Genomic DNA, 16,943 nt, shown 5'->3' with positions numbered 1-16,943 from the left:
TTAGAAGGAACTTTTTGTTGACCTCCCTGATTGAATAATATTTTCCATTTATGTTCAGGTTGTTCATCAGTGCATTGTACCTCTCAAACACTTCAGTAATTCCTTCTCCTAGATTGGATTTAAAATGTTCATGTTCAGAGGTTAGGATCTCTAACTTGTTCTCCCTAACTTCCTCTGTGCCTTCATTAATCACCTCAATAGTTTCCCAGATGTGTTTGGAATTTTTACAGTTCATCACATGTCTGTTCATCAAGGGATCAAGGGAATTAACTAAAATTAATTGAAGGCTGGCATCCAAGGAGGCTTCTTCCTTTTCAGCAGGAGAAAAATCATCAGGATCTTTTACATAGGTTCTAGCTTTGGTAATTACAACATCATCTTCTATTACCTCGGGTTCAATAACCATCGAAATTTTTGGACCCTTCTTTAACACGTCCAGATATTTGGGATTTGCAACTTGTAAAAACAAGAGCATCTTCTTCTTCCACATAATATAATTTTCTTTATCGAACAGTGGAATTTTAACGGTTCCAACTTTTTGTGAAGTCATTATAAATTTTTGAATAAATAAAAATTCAGGGAGTTGAAAAATCACAAAAGTCGAGGATCTTGATTTGTTCGATAATCAGAAGGCTCTGATACCAATTGTTAGGTCCCAATATGTTTGTAGAAGGGGGGTTGAATACAACTTTACCGTTTAATCGAATTTAATGCGGAATAAAAAGGTGAAACAAAATTCAAGTTAAATAAAACTATTATTAAACTTGAAAGGCGTTACAACAACGGTATCGTTTACAAGGGATTAATCTCAAATAAATTATCATAAATCTAGAATAAATTCGACATGAACTTTTTCTATTTTTGCAATAAAAAGATCAAATGCTAGAAGCAATTTGAGATTAAGTTCTAGGGATTTTGATCCGCTAGATAGTTACACAAGAACAAGAGAATGATTCCTAGTGGTTTGGATTTAACTTTAATGACTAGAAATTAATGAAATTGAAATGCAGTTGAGAGATAAAATATTTTTGCGGCTGCTGCTTCTTTTGTTCTTGAGTTGGTTGAAATGTATTGAATGATGTATGTTAATGATCTGCTGCTGTTGTCATTTATAATTTACTCAATAGAACTGAATTGAGCTGGCAAGACAATTTGTGAATTGGCAAGACAATCGGTGAGACAGTCTGTTGATCTAGCAAGACAATCGGCATGATAATTGATTATACTGGCAAGACAATCAGCATGACTATTGAATGAACTGGCAAGACAATCGGCATGACAATTGATTGAACTGGCATGACTTTCGGTATGACAATTGATTAGCATAGCAGTTCAAATGATTGTCTTGCTGAATTAATATTGAATATAAATTCAAAATCAATTCTGAAAATTTATAATATTAATTCAGAATTAATTAATCAATTAATTCAATTAATCAATAAATTAATTTTTGCAGATATAATTTATTTTCTTAATTAAATTATATGACTTAATTAATTAATAGAGAATTAATACTATTCTTGAACAGCAACCATTCTTCTGAAAATCTTCTGAAAATTATGAATCAATTCCACCACTTCAATATTGACACTCGATGTACTGTCTGGTTCATGAGTGACTAACTTCCGTGACGTTTCTTCATGTCTTGACTTTGATAACTTGATTTTCTTCAGATTAAAACCCTGTAATTATCTGATACCCTGACAAGATCTTTGACACTTGATTAAATCCACAATCTTGATTTATATCACTGAGGCTTGATCAATTTCTTGAACTTCTTCCAGTGAATTTATTCCTCAAGTCTGTAGATGAACATTGTTTCTAATTCCTTTGACAGATGTTACTTTGTGAGATCTCTTTGACGGTAGATCCACTATTTACTTGTTACATTCTTATTTGAGTTGAGTTAAATCCTCGAATAAACAAATAGGCTATGACATATGCCTTTCAATCTCTCCCTATTTGTTTGTTAGACAATAACAACAAATACCTAGAGGATAACTCAACTAACAAATAAGAAAAAGATGTAAACAGAAATGCATACATTTGTCATTTACAAGTGAATACAAGATAGATGTTCCTCTAGAATGAACATATGAATACATTTGTCTATCTTGATTCATTAAGCTCTAAGCATATTACATTAAGTTTTGAGCTATGTGAATTCAGTTGTCTTCACTTCTGAATTCACCTTCTTCCAAATATTGCAGCAGCTCCTTGTCATAGACACGATCCCTTTCTGAAGAGAAACTGACTGGTCTAACTGGTTGAACCATAACTGACTTTAGCTTATTCTTAAACTGATTGTACCTTTTGATGTTCTTTTCATAATAAGCTTCAATCAGATCAGCAGCATGAGTTTTCAACTCAGATGAGTATCCATCAGTTCTTAAATGATATTCCATCCAGAAAAGATGCTTAGCAGAGTAGTCTTTAAGAGATTGTGAATCGAGATGGCAGATTTGAAGACAGTCAGACTTAAAGAATCTTACTTGAAAGGGTAAGTTGACCACTTGAGGACTAGCCCTATTAGCAAACTCTTTTAGCCTTTCACGAAGGACTTCATTCAATTCTGAGCTTCTTTTGACTTTGTTGAGAAGAACCCAAATCTCAGATAAAGAACGATTCTCAAACAGGTGAAGTGATACCTTGAAAGATCCTTCACTCTGACAATATACAAAGATGATCATTTCATTTAATGTTCTGTCAAAAGTAGCTGAAATCCTTGAGATTTCAGTCTTGATAGCATTCATGTACACGTCATTATTTGGATTAGAAATTTCCAGCCTGTCGAGAAGATGTAGAAACTCCCTATCATTATTTGTGCTCAGCTGAGGTATATCAAGTACTCTTCTTGCTTCATCCCATTTTACACCAATCTTTAGATTGACATCTCTTCTTCTTTCTTCAGCTTTAATGTCATGAAGACGTTGCTTTTCAAGAGTTTCTGTTCTTTGGATTTCTTTCTTCATGTCAATGATGTGAGATATCTTTTTAAGTTCAACTTCTTTTCTCATCAACTCTGACTGCTGCTTCTGGAACTCTTTCTCAAATATAATTCCACTGGAGCTTCCTCTTCCCAGTCTTCAAAATTACTTTCCTCTTCAGCTTCAAAGATACCAGCTTTATCTTCCAAGACTATTTCAGTGGGAACATTAAGAATATCGAAGTCATCTTGCTCTCCACTATAGTAGACATCATCAGCCTTCCTTGTCTCTCTAGCAGAAGAATCTTTTTCTTTTCCTTTTCCACTTCTCCTTTGCTTCTCCCCCTTAGTTGAGGAATCCTCTACAGATTTCCCTTTAGACCCTTCATGACCTCCATTACCTCCAGAGCCCGAGCCTCTACCAGACGGCCCTTCAAAGAAGGTCATTTACTCTTCATTAGGACAGTGACAATTTTTTATCATGAAATACAAGTGCTTCATCCCTTCATTGAGATGTTCCATGCCCTTTTCTATCTTCAAGAATCTGGAAGAGTCCAGTGAATGGTTCATTTCAATCAGGTCTTCAAGAGAATTCATTCTAGTATGGATAGAGCAGAAGTTTGAAATGTCTTCGGCTGATAAAGTTGGAGATTCCTGAATGGAGTTAAGCTTGGGTACAACAGTGGTCTTCAAATCTGAGATACCATTCCTGATGAGTGCCAGCTGATTATTGACAGAGGTGGAAGAAGAAGACCGTTCAACCACTTGTGCTTTGAATGTCTGAGCCTCAACCTGACTTTTAGCAAGTTGTTCCTTTAGAGCAGCAATTTGAGCTAACAGGTTTTCAGTGTTTGTGTCCGTGTGTGCGCTCACCTGAATATCTCTCGTTCTGGTTCGCTCAACTCACGTGCTTGTATTTCTCTCAGTATAATTGCTCGTGAGGAGCCATCTTGTTGCTGGTCTTCTGTACCTGCAATTGAAATCACCCTAGCCTCTTCAAGAGAGGTCAGTGGTGGTGCAATGGGAATTCGCGAGTCCCGATCCTCAGCCAAATCTATCTTTTCATGGGAAATAGATGTCTGAATTGCTTCAAGGATAGACTGACCGAGTTGCCCTCTACTTTCTTCAGATAAATCTGTGAGTGGAGAATCCCATGAGTGAGTCAGAGGTGTTGGATCTGGGAGGGGAGAAAATGACTCTATTAGAGGTGGCTGAGAGTCAGATTTTCCCTCTGAAGCATGTGACTGCTCTTCTGCCATAACTATGGCAGGCACTGTAACAGACTCAATGTGCACTCCTCTCTCTGTGTCCTTAGTGTCATCTATTGGTATGTTTACTTCCATTGTAGGTAATGGAAGGGTGCTTGACTCAGTACAAGATGCCATGGCCCGATGGCGAATTTCAATAGATTCATCTTGTTGAGAGGATGTCTCTAGTAACTGTTCAGTGGCCATTTCAAAGTCCATATCCTGTTGGGAGGACAAGGATGGGCTTTCAGATGCCTCAGTATATGTTCTTCTCTTCTTGGGAGGAGGCAGAGCTGAGGGTTCATCCACATCTAAAAACACGCGACTTCCAACTAACCATTCTCGGTAACATTTTTGACAGTGGGGGAGAGTTTGAGATAGGTTGTTGTGACTCTGTGTTTGGCTCTATGACTTGGGATTGAAGTTGTGGTTCTACAACTTCATGGTCAGCCCTATCAACCACTGGGGGTCTTATATCAGAAGTAGGAATAATTTGAGATTCAGGAAGTATTACCTGCAGTGGAAGAGCATCTGAAGTATGTGCCTGGGTGGCTTGAACCACTGGAGGTTGAGGTTGCTGTTCATGACCGGGAAGAGCAAAAACTGGTAACGGAATGAAGTCGGCCATGAAAGTAGATACAAGTACTGGAACTTGCATGAATTTAAAGGCTGTGTCTTGTCGTGTGTAAATCTTTTTGTTTACAGGAGGTGGTTCAGCTACTGATGAGTTTGCAAAAAGAGCCTTATGCTCAGGGGTCAGAAGATGTTCTGCTATAAGCTTAAGAAATCGAGCGTAGTAGCAAGAAACCCTACGATTCGTATAATGATCGCGATTGGCTACAGTGAGACGTCTCAGAATAATGGGTAAAAGTAATTTTCCAAAATTGATCCTTTGATTGAAAACAACTGCAAGACCAATATACTGCAAAGTGGAAGTGATGTTGTGAAAATTGGACTTAGTGCAGTTGGCAAACACTTTGGAAAGTGTATCGAAGAAAATATCCCATTCAGAGACCAAATTGGACTTAGACAGCTTAGTCAAATTAATCACCCCCTGATAGTGAATAACATTGAAAAAGTTTGAAATCTCATTATCAGTGGGTAAATTAACAAAATTGTCCATTCGAAAATTTAAAGCTCTATTGATAACTGTTTCATCAACTATATACTGTGTATTTGCCACGGTGAATGAAAAAGAGTTAGAATCAACGGCCACAGTAGAGGTTGTGCAAATCAGTCTAAGCAAGTCGATATTTAATAGAACATTTGATTTAATAGCGGAGCTAACAATCGAATGATCGTTTAAAAATCGAATACATGGCTTAAATTTCTCAACATTACAATTTTTTGGATTAAAAAAACCCAACATGATTATGCGAGACAATATGGAAATTGAGAGCCATTTTAAAACATTCAATAAGACAAACAGTTTCAGAATTTTAAGAATTAAATTAAGAAAATTCGAATTTAAAAATAATTAATAATTCGAATTAATTCAATTATATCCAAAAAATTTAAAAACAAAATGTATCTTGTAGATTTTTATCCCACAAACTCAGTAGAAGAACAGAGTTTGCAAACCCAAGACACAATACCAGATGGAGTACCAAAAATGAATTGGGGTTTTGAATATAAGAACAAAATGAAAAACACACCCAATTTCAAATGAAAGAACTGATTTATTTTTTTTAAAACAAAATGGGTAGCACTTCTGTATGTATACATGTGTATGTATATACTCAGAAGTAACGATTAAGAGTGTTGAGTAAGAACTCGAGCAAAAATGGCGATTGATGGAGGTTTGGTTTTGAAACACGAACAGGATGACTGTTTGGAGGAAGATAGAACAAAACAAACAAACAAAAAAAATGTAACAACCGCCTAAGTAGTACACCTGGTATGACAATTCGGGATTGTCTTACCGATTGTCATACTGATTGTCATACCAGGAAAAAAAGGGAAAATAGAAAATAAGAAAAAGAAAAAGAACTGGAATGACAATCCGATAGTCATACCGATTGTCATACCAGTACAAAATAATAGTAGAAAATAGTTAATATATATTATATAAATTTTATAACTGGCAAGACAATTGATTTTCATACCGATTGTCTTGCCAGTATAAAACTATACTGAACATTAAAATAAATAAAGTTAAACTGGAATGACTTTCAACAAGACAATTTAAATAGTCTTGCCGATTGTCATTACAGTTATATATATATAAAAACACAAAAACGATTTAAAAAAAAAGAAATGCACACAAAAAAAACTATATACAATAATAGCATAAATACAGACAATATATATACAAATTAAAATATTCATAAATAACTATATTTTAGTCCAAAAATAGATTTCTTTTGAATTTTAGCAAATAAGATTCATAGAAAAATATTTTTAGAGAAAATAAAATATCCTGAGATATTAAAATTAACAAGTTGAATAAATAAATATGATAAGATAACAAAATTACATAGAATAAGCAAGGAATATGGTATAAATGATAAAATATATTTGCGAATGAATTTTACAACCATGAAAAAAATTATTTGTATATTCATTCAAGAACAAATCTCAGATATTAACTAGATTAGTCACTAAAACTATTCAACATACCCAATTTACCAACTAATCTGGTAAATGTGGATTCATCAAGAGGTTTAGTGAAAATATCTGCTATTTGTTCTTCTGTTGGAACAAAAAATAGTTCAACAATACCATTCATGACGTGCTCTCTAATAAAATGATACCTGATGTCGATGTGCTTGGTCCTCGTGTGTTGCATAGGGTTGTTGGTGATGGCAATTGCACTTGTATTGTCCCATAGAATAGGAATTTTGTTCAATACAGAGCCATAGTCCTGTAGCTGGTTCCTAATCCACAAGATCTGAGCACAACAGGTTCCAGCAGCAATATATTCAGCCTCGACCGTTGAGTTGGAAACTGTTTGCTGTTTCTTGTTGTACCATGAGACTAGCCTGCTACCTAGGAATTGACAACTCCCTGAGGTGCTTTTCCTATCAACAACACTTCCTGCGTAATCTGAATCTGTATATCCAACAAGGTTAAAACCAGATTCTTTAGGGTACCAAATACCTAGATTTGGTGTTCCCTTAAGATATCTCAAAATTCGTTTTACAGCAACGAGATGAATATCTCTAGGATCCGCTTGGAACCTTACACATAAGCATGTAGCATACATAATATCTGGTCTACTTGCAGTAAGATAGAGTAATGAGCCAATCATACCTCTGTAGCTTGTGACATCTACCTTAATAGAGTTTTCACATGGTCCAATCTTGACAACTGTAAATGACGGAGTCCTTGCTGATGCAGAATCCTCTAAATTGTACTTTTTGAGGAGTTCCTTGAGATACTTGGATTGATAAATAAATATTCCATCTAACCTTTGATTTACTTGTAATCCGAGAAAGAACTTCAGCTCTCCCATCATGCTCATTTCAAATTTGTTGTGCATTAACTTAGCAAATCTCTTACAGAGACTATCATTAGGAGACCCAAATATTATATCATCCACATAGACTTGGACTAATATAGTATCATTCTTTTGCTTTTTAGAAAAGAGAGTTTTGTCTATGACACCTCTAGTAAAGTCATTTTCAATAAGAAATTCAGAAAGAGTGTCATACCATTTTCTCGGAGACTGTTTGAGACCATAGATATCCTTGAAAAGAAAGTAGACAAAATCCAAATGATCTGGATCTTCAAAACCAGGAGGTTGCTCTACATATACCTCTTCATCCAACTTTCCATTCAGAAAGGCACTCTTGACATCCATTTGATAAACTTTAAAGTTCGAGAATGCTGCGAATGCTAGAAATATCCTGATGGCCTTAAGTCTAGCCACTGGAGCATGGGTTTCATCATAATCAATGCCTTCAGCTTGAGAATACCATTTATCTACCAGTCTTGCTTTGTTTCTTGTAACCACACCATCTTCATCTAGTTTATTCCTGAATACCCACCGAGTACCAACAGCTTTCTTGTGTGTAGGTCTAGGTACCTGTTTCCAGACTTGTTGATGTTCAAACTGATTGAGTTCATCTTGCATAGCAATCACCCAATCTGGATCAGTCAGTGTTTCCTCAATCTTCTTAGGTTCCATCTCAGAAAGAAATCCTAAGAACAGACATTCATTTTAAGTAGCACGTCTAGTTCTGACTCCAACATTTGGATCACCAATAGCTAACTCAAAAGGATGAGATTTATTCCAGACAGTCTGTCTTGGAAGATTTGATCTTGATGATTCGCCTTGAAATACATTAGGATGTTGTGTCCTGCTAGTTGATCCTTCAGCATCTCCCCTTGAGTTGTTGCCAGGTTGACTTGATGATTCTCCGTCAATAGCAGTGGTATCTCCATTGTTGCCAATATTTCCATCACCATTACCTTGAGTATCATCATGATTAACAGGTTCTTCACCAGCAGCAACCTCAGGTTCTTGATCATTTTCTGATTCTGAATCTAAAATATCATCAAACTTCAGTTTCTCAGAAGGATCTTCAGTTTGGATACTTGGGAGTTTAGTGTCATCAAATGTAACATTGAAACTTTCAGTTACCTTGTGTTGATCAATTATATACACCCTGTATGATCTTCTTCCATAACCAACAAAAATACTCTCATATGCCTTTGCCTCGAATTTACCAGGACGATCATCTCCATCCTTGAGCACGAAGCATCTGGCACCAAATACATGATAGTATTTGATAGAAGGTTTTTGTTCATTCATAATCTCATAAGGAGTCTTCATGAGGTCCTTGTTGATTAGAGTTCGATTCTGAGTATAACATGCAGTATTGACAGCTTCAGCCCAAAAGTATATTGGAAGACCTGATTCACTTAACATAGTTCTTGCAGCTTCAATCAATGTACGATTCTTCCTTTCTACCACTCCATTCTGTTGAGGGGTTCTAGGAGCTGAATATTGTCTGGTAATCCCTTTGTCTGTACAAAATCCATTGAGAAGTGAATTCTTGAATTATGTTCCATTATCTGACCTTATTGCTCTAACAGGGATATTAGAATCTAACTCGATCAACTTGATATGATCAATAACAACTTGTGGTGTAACATCCTTAGAGTGAAGGAATAAAACCCACGTATACATGGAATAGTCATCAACTATCACAAGACAGTAACACTTATTTGACATCGAAAGAACATTAACTGGTCCAAACAAATCCATGTGCAATAACTGAAGAACACCAGTTATGGAGGATGTGTCAGTGCCTTTGTGACTTGATTTCTTTGACTTTCCTTTCTGGCATGCCTCACACAGTCCTTCTGGGTAGAATTCCAGTTGAGGCAGACCTCTGACCAATTCTCTCTTGATAAGAGAATTCATTGTTTTGAAATTGAGATGGGAAAGTCTCTTGTGCCATAGCCAACTCTCGTTTGACGATGCCTTTGCATAGAAACAATTGACTTCAGGATTGCTTCCAGAGTTCATGTCAGCTAAGAACAGATTTCCTTTCCGGATTCCCATCAAGGAGGGTTGTTCACTTTTCTTATGCAGGATTTGACACTTCAGCTTGTCGAATAAAACATAGTAGCCCTTATCACAGAACTGACTGATACTAAGCAGATTGTGTTCAAGTCCTTGCATAATATACACATTATCAATGATAACATTTCCAGCTTGCAAACAACCATATCCCTCAGTTAAACCTTTACTAATATCTCCAAAGGTAACCACTGGGCCAGCTTTCTCAACCACATTTTATAGCCGGGCTCTATCTCCGGTCATATGTCTTGACGATCCGCTGTCAAGAATCCACACTACCGGTTCCACCTATTTAATGCCCTGCAATACAAATGGATTAGACCTTCTTTGGAACCCAAACTTGGTTGGGTCCGGCATACTTCTAGAATGGCCTTTATCAGGCAAAACAACATTCTTAACTTCTATGTTCTCAACTTTCTCAACGACTGGACATTTGACCTTGTAAACAGCCTTGACAAATTTTTGTTTAGGCTTAGGCACAAATGTCTCCTTTCTAGCTATAGGAGGACTAGCAGTATTAGACCTATTATGTTTCCTATTATTCACATGTTGACGAGGAGTAGTCTTATCACTAGAAACATGCTTACCATTAAAATAAGTATACATCAAATTAAAAGCACAAGACATGCAATTAGGAAAACCACATACATTATGAGAGGGATTAATAATAGGCAAATTATGCATGATAGACATGGCATTTTTGTTATCCAACTCATGTGTGTCTGAGTTAGTCTCAGTTGCTTTCACAACTTTGACTGGAACTTTCGACACACTTGGCATGGAAACAACCTTCTCATTAGTAAGATCTTCAGCACGTATTTCTTCTTGAATAATAAAGAAGGTCTCATCAAATGGTTCAGCAACTGATTCTTTATAGAGGGGTTTATCAACACCCTTAAGCACATGTGGTACTTCCCTACCTTTAGCACATACATGAGGAGGGGAGTTTATGCCCAATTCTCCAATAGCAACATTGTAATCAAAGCCTATTCCAGATGTTTGATTAATAGCTTGCTTATTGTAGAACTCTTTAGCCTTCGAACAAGAATTAAAGTAAGCTTTAACCTTAGTCTCAAGACCGGTAATCTTGTCTTTGAGAATAGTTTTGAGTTGTCTATAATAGTTAACTCTATTCTCTAGAAAAGATACTTGTTCTTTTAAATTGTCTTGATTAATGTGCACAAGTTTGACTTCATTGACCTCTTTCTCAAGGTCTTTGACCTGTTGAATTAACACTTCATTATCATGATGAGCACAATCTAAGGAACCTCCTAGATGATAAACTAATTCAGCATCAGTAAATTTTACCTCTTTTCTTGACGATGAAGTATTTCCATCAATAGCCATAAGAGCAAGATTCCCAACTTCTTCATCTTCACTATTAGTATCATCCCAGCTTCTTCCCTTTGCTAGGTTAGCCCTTTCAGATTTACTCTTCTGATTTGAATCATAAGAGTTCTTCCTTACTTGCTTTGGCTTCCTGCATTCTGTGGCAAAGTGTCCCAACTCATTACAGTTAAAGCATCGAATGGTGCTCCGATCAACCATCCATGTTCTGTATCCACCACTGCTGGTGTTAGAGGATGAAGATCCACCTTTCTGGAATCTGTTGTAGTTGAACTTGTACTTGAACTTGGGATTCCTCTTGAATCTGACATTGGAGAATCTCTTGACAATCAGGTCCATTGACACATCTTCCAATTGCTCCAGCTCTTCCAAGGAGTAAAAATCATCACCGGATTGATTTGTAGTAGGAGGATCAAATTATGCTACTATCACATTTTCCTCAGCCTTGGAAGACTGTACCATTCTCTCTGACTGTTGAGATTGTTGTTGTTGTTCAGCTACTAGAGCAGTAGACGTGCTAACCACTATACATTTCCCGTAGACTTCCTTCTGCTGAATCTGCTCCAACTCATAGGTTTTTAACACACCATGGAGCCTTTCCAAAGAAATCTCACTCAGATCTCTCGCTTCTCTTATGGCAGTGATTCTATGTTCAAGATGAGTTGGCAGTGTTAAAAGGATTTTTTTATTGACCTCCCTGATTGAATAATATTCTCCATTTATGTTCAAGTTGTTGATCAATGCATTATACCTCTCAAACACTTCAGTAATTCCTTCTCCTAGATTGGATTTAAAATGTTCATACTCAGAGGTTAGGATCTCTAACTTGTTCTCCCTAACTTCCTATGTGCCTTCATTAATCACCTCAATAGTTTCCCAGATGTGTTTGGAATTTTTACAGTTCATCACATGTCTGTTCATCAAGGGATCAAGGGAATCAACTAAAATTAATTGAAGGCTGGCATCCAAGGAGGCTTCTTCCTTTTCAGCAGGAGAAAAATCATCAGGATCTTTTACATAGGTTCTAGCTTTGGTAATTACAACATCATCTTCTATTACCTCGGGTTCAATAACCATCAAAATTTTTGGACCCTTCTTTAACACGTCCAGATATTTGGGATTTGCAACTTGTAAGAACAAGAGCATCTTCTTCTTCCACATAATATAATTTTCTTTATCGAACAGTGGAATTTTAACGGTTCCAACTTTTTGTGAAGTCATTATAAATTTTTGAATAAATAAAAATTCAGGGAGTTGAAAAATCACAAAAGTCGAGGATCTTGATTTGTTCGATAATCAGAAGGCTCTGATACCAATTGTTAGGTCCCAATATGTTTGTAGAAGGGGGGTTGAATACAACTTTACCGTTTAATCGAATTTAATGCGGAATAAAAAGGTGAAACAAAATTCAAGTTAAATAAAACTATTATTAAACTTGAAAGGCGTTACAACAACGGTATCATTTACAAGGGATTAATCTCAAATAAATTATCATAAATCTAGAATAAATTCGACATGAACTTTTTCTATTTTTGCAATAAAAAGATCAAATGCTAGAAGCAATTTGAGATTAAGTTTTAGGGATTTTGATCCGCTAGATAGTTACACAAGAACAAGAGAATGATTCCTAGTGGTTTGGATTTAACTTTAATGACTAGAAATTAATGAAATTGAAATGCAGTTGAGAGATAAAATATTTTTGCGGCTGCTGCTTCTTTTGTTCTTGAGTTGGTTGAAATGTATTGAATGATGTCTGTTAATGATCTGCTGCTGTTGTCATTTATAATTCACTCAATAGAACTGAATTGAGCTGGCAAGACAATCGGTGAGACAATACGTTGATCTAGCAAGACAATCGGCATGACAATTGATTATACAGGTAAGACAATCGGCATGACTATTGAATGAACTGGCAAGGCAATTGGCATGACAATTGATTGAACTGGCATGACTTTCGGTATGACAATTGATTGTCATGCCAGTTCAAATGATTGTCTTGCTGAATTAATATTAAATATAAATTCGAAATCAATTCTGAAAATTCATAATATTAATTCAGAATTAATTAATCAATTAATTCAATTAATCAATAAATTAACTTTGCATATATAATTTATTTTCTTAATTAAATTATATGACTTAATTAATTAATAGAGAATTAATAGTACTCTTGAACAACAACCATTCTTCTGAAAATTTTCTGAAAATTATGAATCAATTCCACCACTTCAATGTTGACACTCGATGTACTGTCTGGTTCATGAGTGACTAACTTCCGTGACGTTTTTTCATGTCTTGACTTTGATAACTTGTTTTTCTTCAAATTAAAACCCTGTAATTATCTGATACCTTGACAAGATCTCTGACACTTGATTAAATCCACAATCTTTATTTATATCACTGAGGCTTGATCAATTTCTTGAACTTCTTCCAGTGAATTAATTTCCCAAGTCTGTAGATGAACATTGTTTCTGAATCCTTTGACATATGTTACTTTGTGAGATCTCTTTGACGGTAGATCCACTATTTACTTGTTACATTCTTATTTGAGTTGGGTTAAATCCTCGAATAAACAAATAGGCTATGACATATGCCTTTCAAGTTCCAAAATCTATCGTGTTTGATCGAGATCCCCGTTTCAATTCAAGATTTTGGAGACAATTTCAAGAATATCTTGGAACTAAATTAAACATGAGTACCGCTTATCATCCGCAAACCGATGGGCAAAGTGAAAGGACTATCCAAACGATCGAGGACATGCTACGAGTTTGTGCGATTGATTTCGAAGGCAGTTGGGATGAGCATCTACCTTTGGTTGAATTTTCTTACAACAACAGCTATCATGCAAGCATTGGTATGCCACCATACGAAGCGTTATATGGAAGAAAATGCAGATCACCAGTATATTGGGATGAAGTTGGAGAATGCAAGGTTTTGGATCCAGAATTAATTCAACAGACTAAAGAAAAGATAGAACTTATTCGAAAGCGACTAGATGCAGCACAAAATAGACAACGCAAATATGCATATCAAGCTAGGACGGATATGGACTACCAGGAAGGAGAGCACGTGTTACTCAAAATATCGCCATGGAAAGGATTGACCAGATTTGGCAACAAGGGTAAATTGAAGCCACGATACGTCGGGCCATTTGAAATTTTGAAGAAAGTGGGAAAAGTTGTGTACGAATTAGCTTTACCGCCTCATACGCAGCATATTCACAATGTGTTTCACGTGTCGATGCTTAAGCGATATAATCCTGATTCTAGGCATGTAATAGAGTATGAACCGGTAGATATCTAACCTGATTTGTCTTTTATAGAGCAGTCGGTGAGAATTTTAGATCGGCAAGAGAAAGTATTGAGAAACAAGTCTGTATCTTTAAGGCGAGTATTGTGGAGAAACCCTATGGTTGAAGAATCAACACGTGAACTTGAGAGTAAGATGTTAGAGAAATATCCTCATTTGTTTTCTTAGCGAGATTCTGAGGACAGAATCCTGTTAAGGGGGGAAGGATGTAACGTCTGGGAAAATTATGTCTGTATTATATCATATTTATAATGAATTATGTGTGTTAATGTGTCATTTATGTGTAATTAACTGTCAAACCCTAATTGCTATGTGTTACGTGCATTCTGTGTTGTCCAGGTTTTTTCAGGATATTTTCAGATATTTTATTATGCATTTATAGCTTTCATATCAAAATTTATACGACCCGAATCATGATTTTATAACTGATATTTTAAATAAAATAATGGGCCTTATTTATCATCAAACGGCTTTTACCATCGCATTATTCTGAACATCTAGGTATTTTATAAATTTTCTCGTTTCACGAAAAATGACTTTTCCGGGCCCCATTGGGTGTTAAAAACCCCCACAAAAATCATATTTTTATTTTTATAAAATTATAGGACTTTCACTTATACCATTTCTTTGTATTTTTGCATTATTCATAATTTTTGGAAAATTTTGGCATATATATTGTATATATAAAATATTTATAAATTAAATTTTAATACTCAAAAATTATAAAATTAGGGCCTTCATTTTAATTAGGGGTATTAATTTCACTACTATAAATAGCCTAATTTTTATTTAATTAATTATAATTAATCATTAAAAATTAGAAAAATTCCCAATTTTCTCTGAAATTAGGGTTCTTGAGTTCGAGAATTAAACTGTGATTTTGATCGATTCTGGTGACCAAAAGGGGTCGTGTTTGTGTTCAATCTTCATAGTTTTTCAAACTCTGTTCAATTTTATCATCAACACGAATCAAAAAGGTATGAAACTCAAACTCGATTCTGGGTTTCATGAACAGATTTGGGGTTTTGATTTCTGGAAATTTTCGGTTGTTCTTGATGGTTGATATATGTTTATATGTGTTAGTACAAGTTATATTCATCATCAATTTCATGTCTTATGTACGGGTTTGATCAATTCGAATTTTAGGGTTCATACCCGTTTTGATTTGGGTATTTTTGATTTACTGATATTTTGATTATGAAACTGATATGGTTAGTTTTGTCTTGTTGAGTAGTAAATTTTGAGTATTTTTATAGTTCAGGATAGTTAGGTAGAGCTCGATGGGTCTGACCCGTTTGTAATGCGGGTTGAATGATTTCATGAACTATACGATAATTTTTTGTTCTGTTTGATGTTATGAATAGATTCTTCAAAACCTAAGCTTCATTTTGATGTATTGAACATAGAGTTTAAAGTTCAGGTTAGTAAAATCGTAGTTTGGCCGGATTTTAAGTTGGATTCGCCGGAGATGGTGATGCAGGGGTGGTTCTGGTCAGCTACGGCCGGAATCATGTTGCTGCAATGATTTGGAATATATCCCAGCTGAGAAACGAAGTTGATTTTGGCCTGAAGTTGGCTCGCCGGAATTTGCTCCGGTGACCGGTTTCTGGAAATAATCTGGTCATGTTCTTCATGACCCGGATTGTGACCCGGTTGACCCGTTTGGTTAACCCGGTTTTGATCTGATTTGTCAGATGCCTGGATTCTGACAAATTTTTCTGGAAAAAGATTTTTATTTTTATTTTATTAATTATAAAAATCAGTTTTATTTATTTTATAAATTGATTAATTAATTTTTTAATTAATTGATTTATATTATAAATAATTCTGAAAAAATTTCTAAAAATCATATTTAATTATTTTCTTAATTATTTATTATTTATTTATTATTTATTTACTATTTATAAATTATTTCAAAATGATTAATTATTTTGGTAATTAATCAAATAATTTTCAATAAATCATAATAAATTCATTTTAATTCCAAAAATTCTAGAAAAATCATTTTTAGTTCTGATTTTTCTTAAATAATTATTTAAAAATTATTTTAGGATTTAAAAATTAGTAATAATTATTTATATTGAATAATAAATTGAATTATCTGTATTTAATTGATAATAATTAGACCGTTAATCCGATTCGAGTGAAACGAAAGCCCTTTTACTCTGAAAAATGAATTATTTTCATTAAAAATAATATTAAAACCTAATTTATTCTAGAAATTAGGTGACCTTGTTATTTATTTGATTATAAGCCGAATCGCGTGCCAAGACGAGTCTGACAAATCCCGAAAAATAGGAAATGAGTCAGATAAGGATCAGTTAAGCAATCAGCGAGTCGATTTTGATTCTAAAAAATTATTTTAACTATAAAAATGATTATGTGGCTTATGTGCTTATGTGTATTATGTGGTTAATCGAGTCTTTCTTGTTAATATATAATATACGAGTCGATCATAAGCGCATGGGTAGACGATAGGAACGATGTGAAGTCGGTTCAAGACGCAATTGAAGTACGAAATGACTAAACCAGTCTATTTCTCTAACAGAAGCTAAGCCAACAAGGCAGGTTGAGCCGGTGATAG

Source organism: Apium graveolens, chromosome 7, assembly GCF_009905375.1.
Source record: "Apium graveolens cultivar Ventura chromosome 7, ASM990537v1, whole genome shotgun sequence".
NCBI lineage: Eukaryota > Viridiplantae > Streptophyta > Magnoliopsida > Apiales > Apiaceae > Apium > Apium graveolens.
This window is presented reverse-complemented; position numbering follows the sequence as displayed.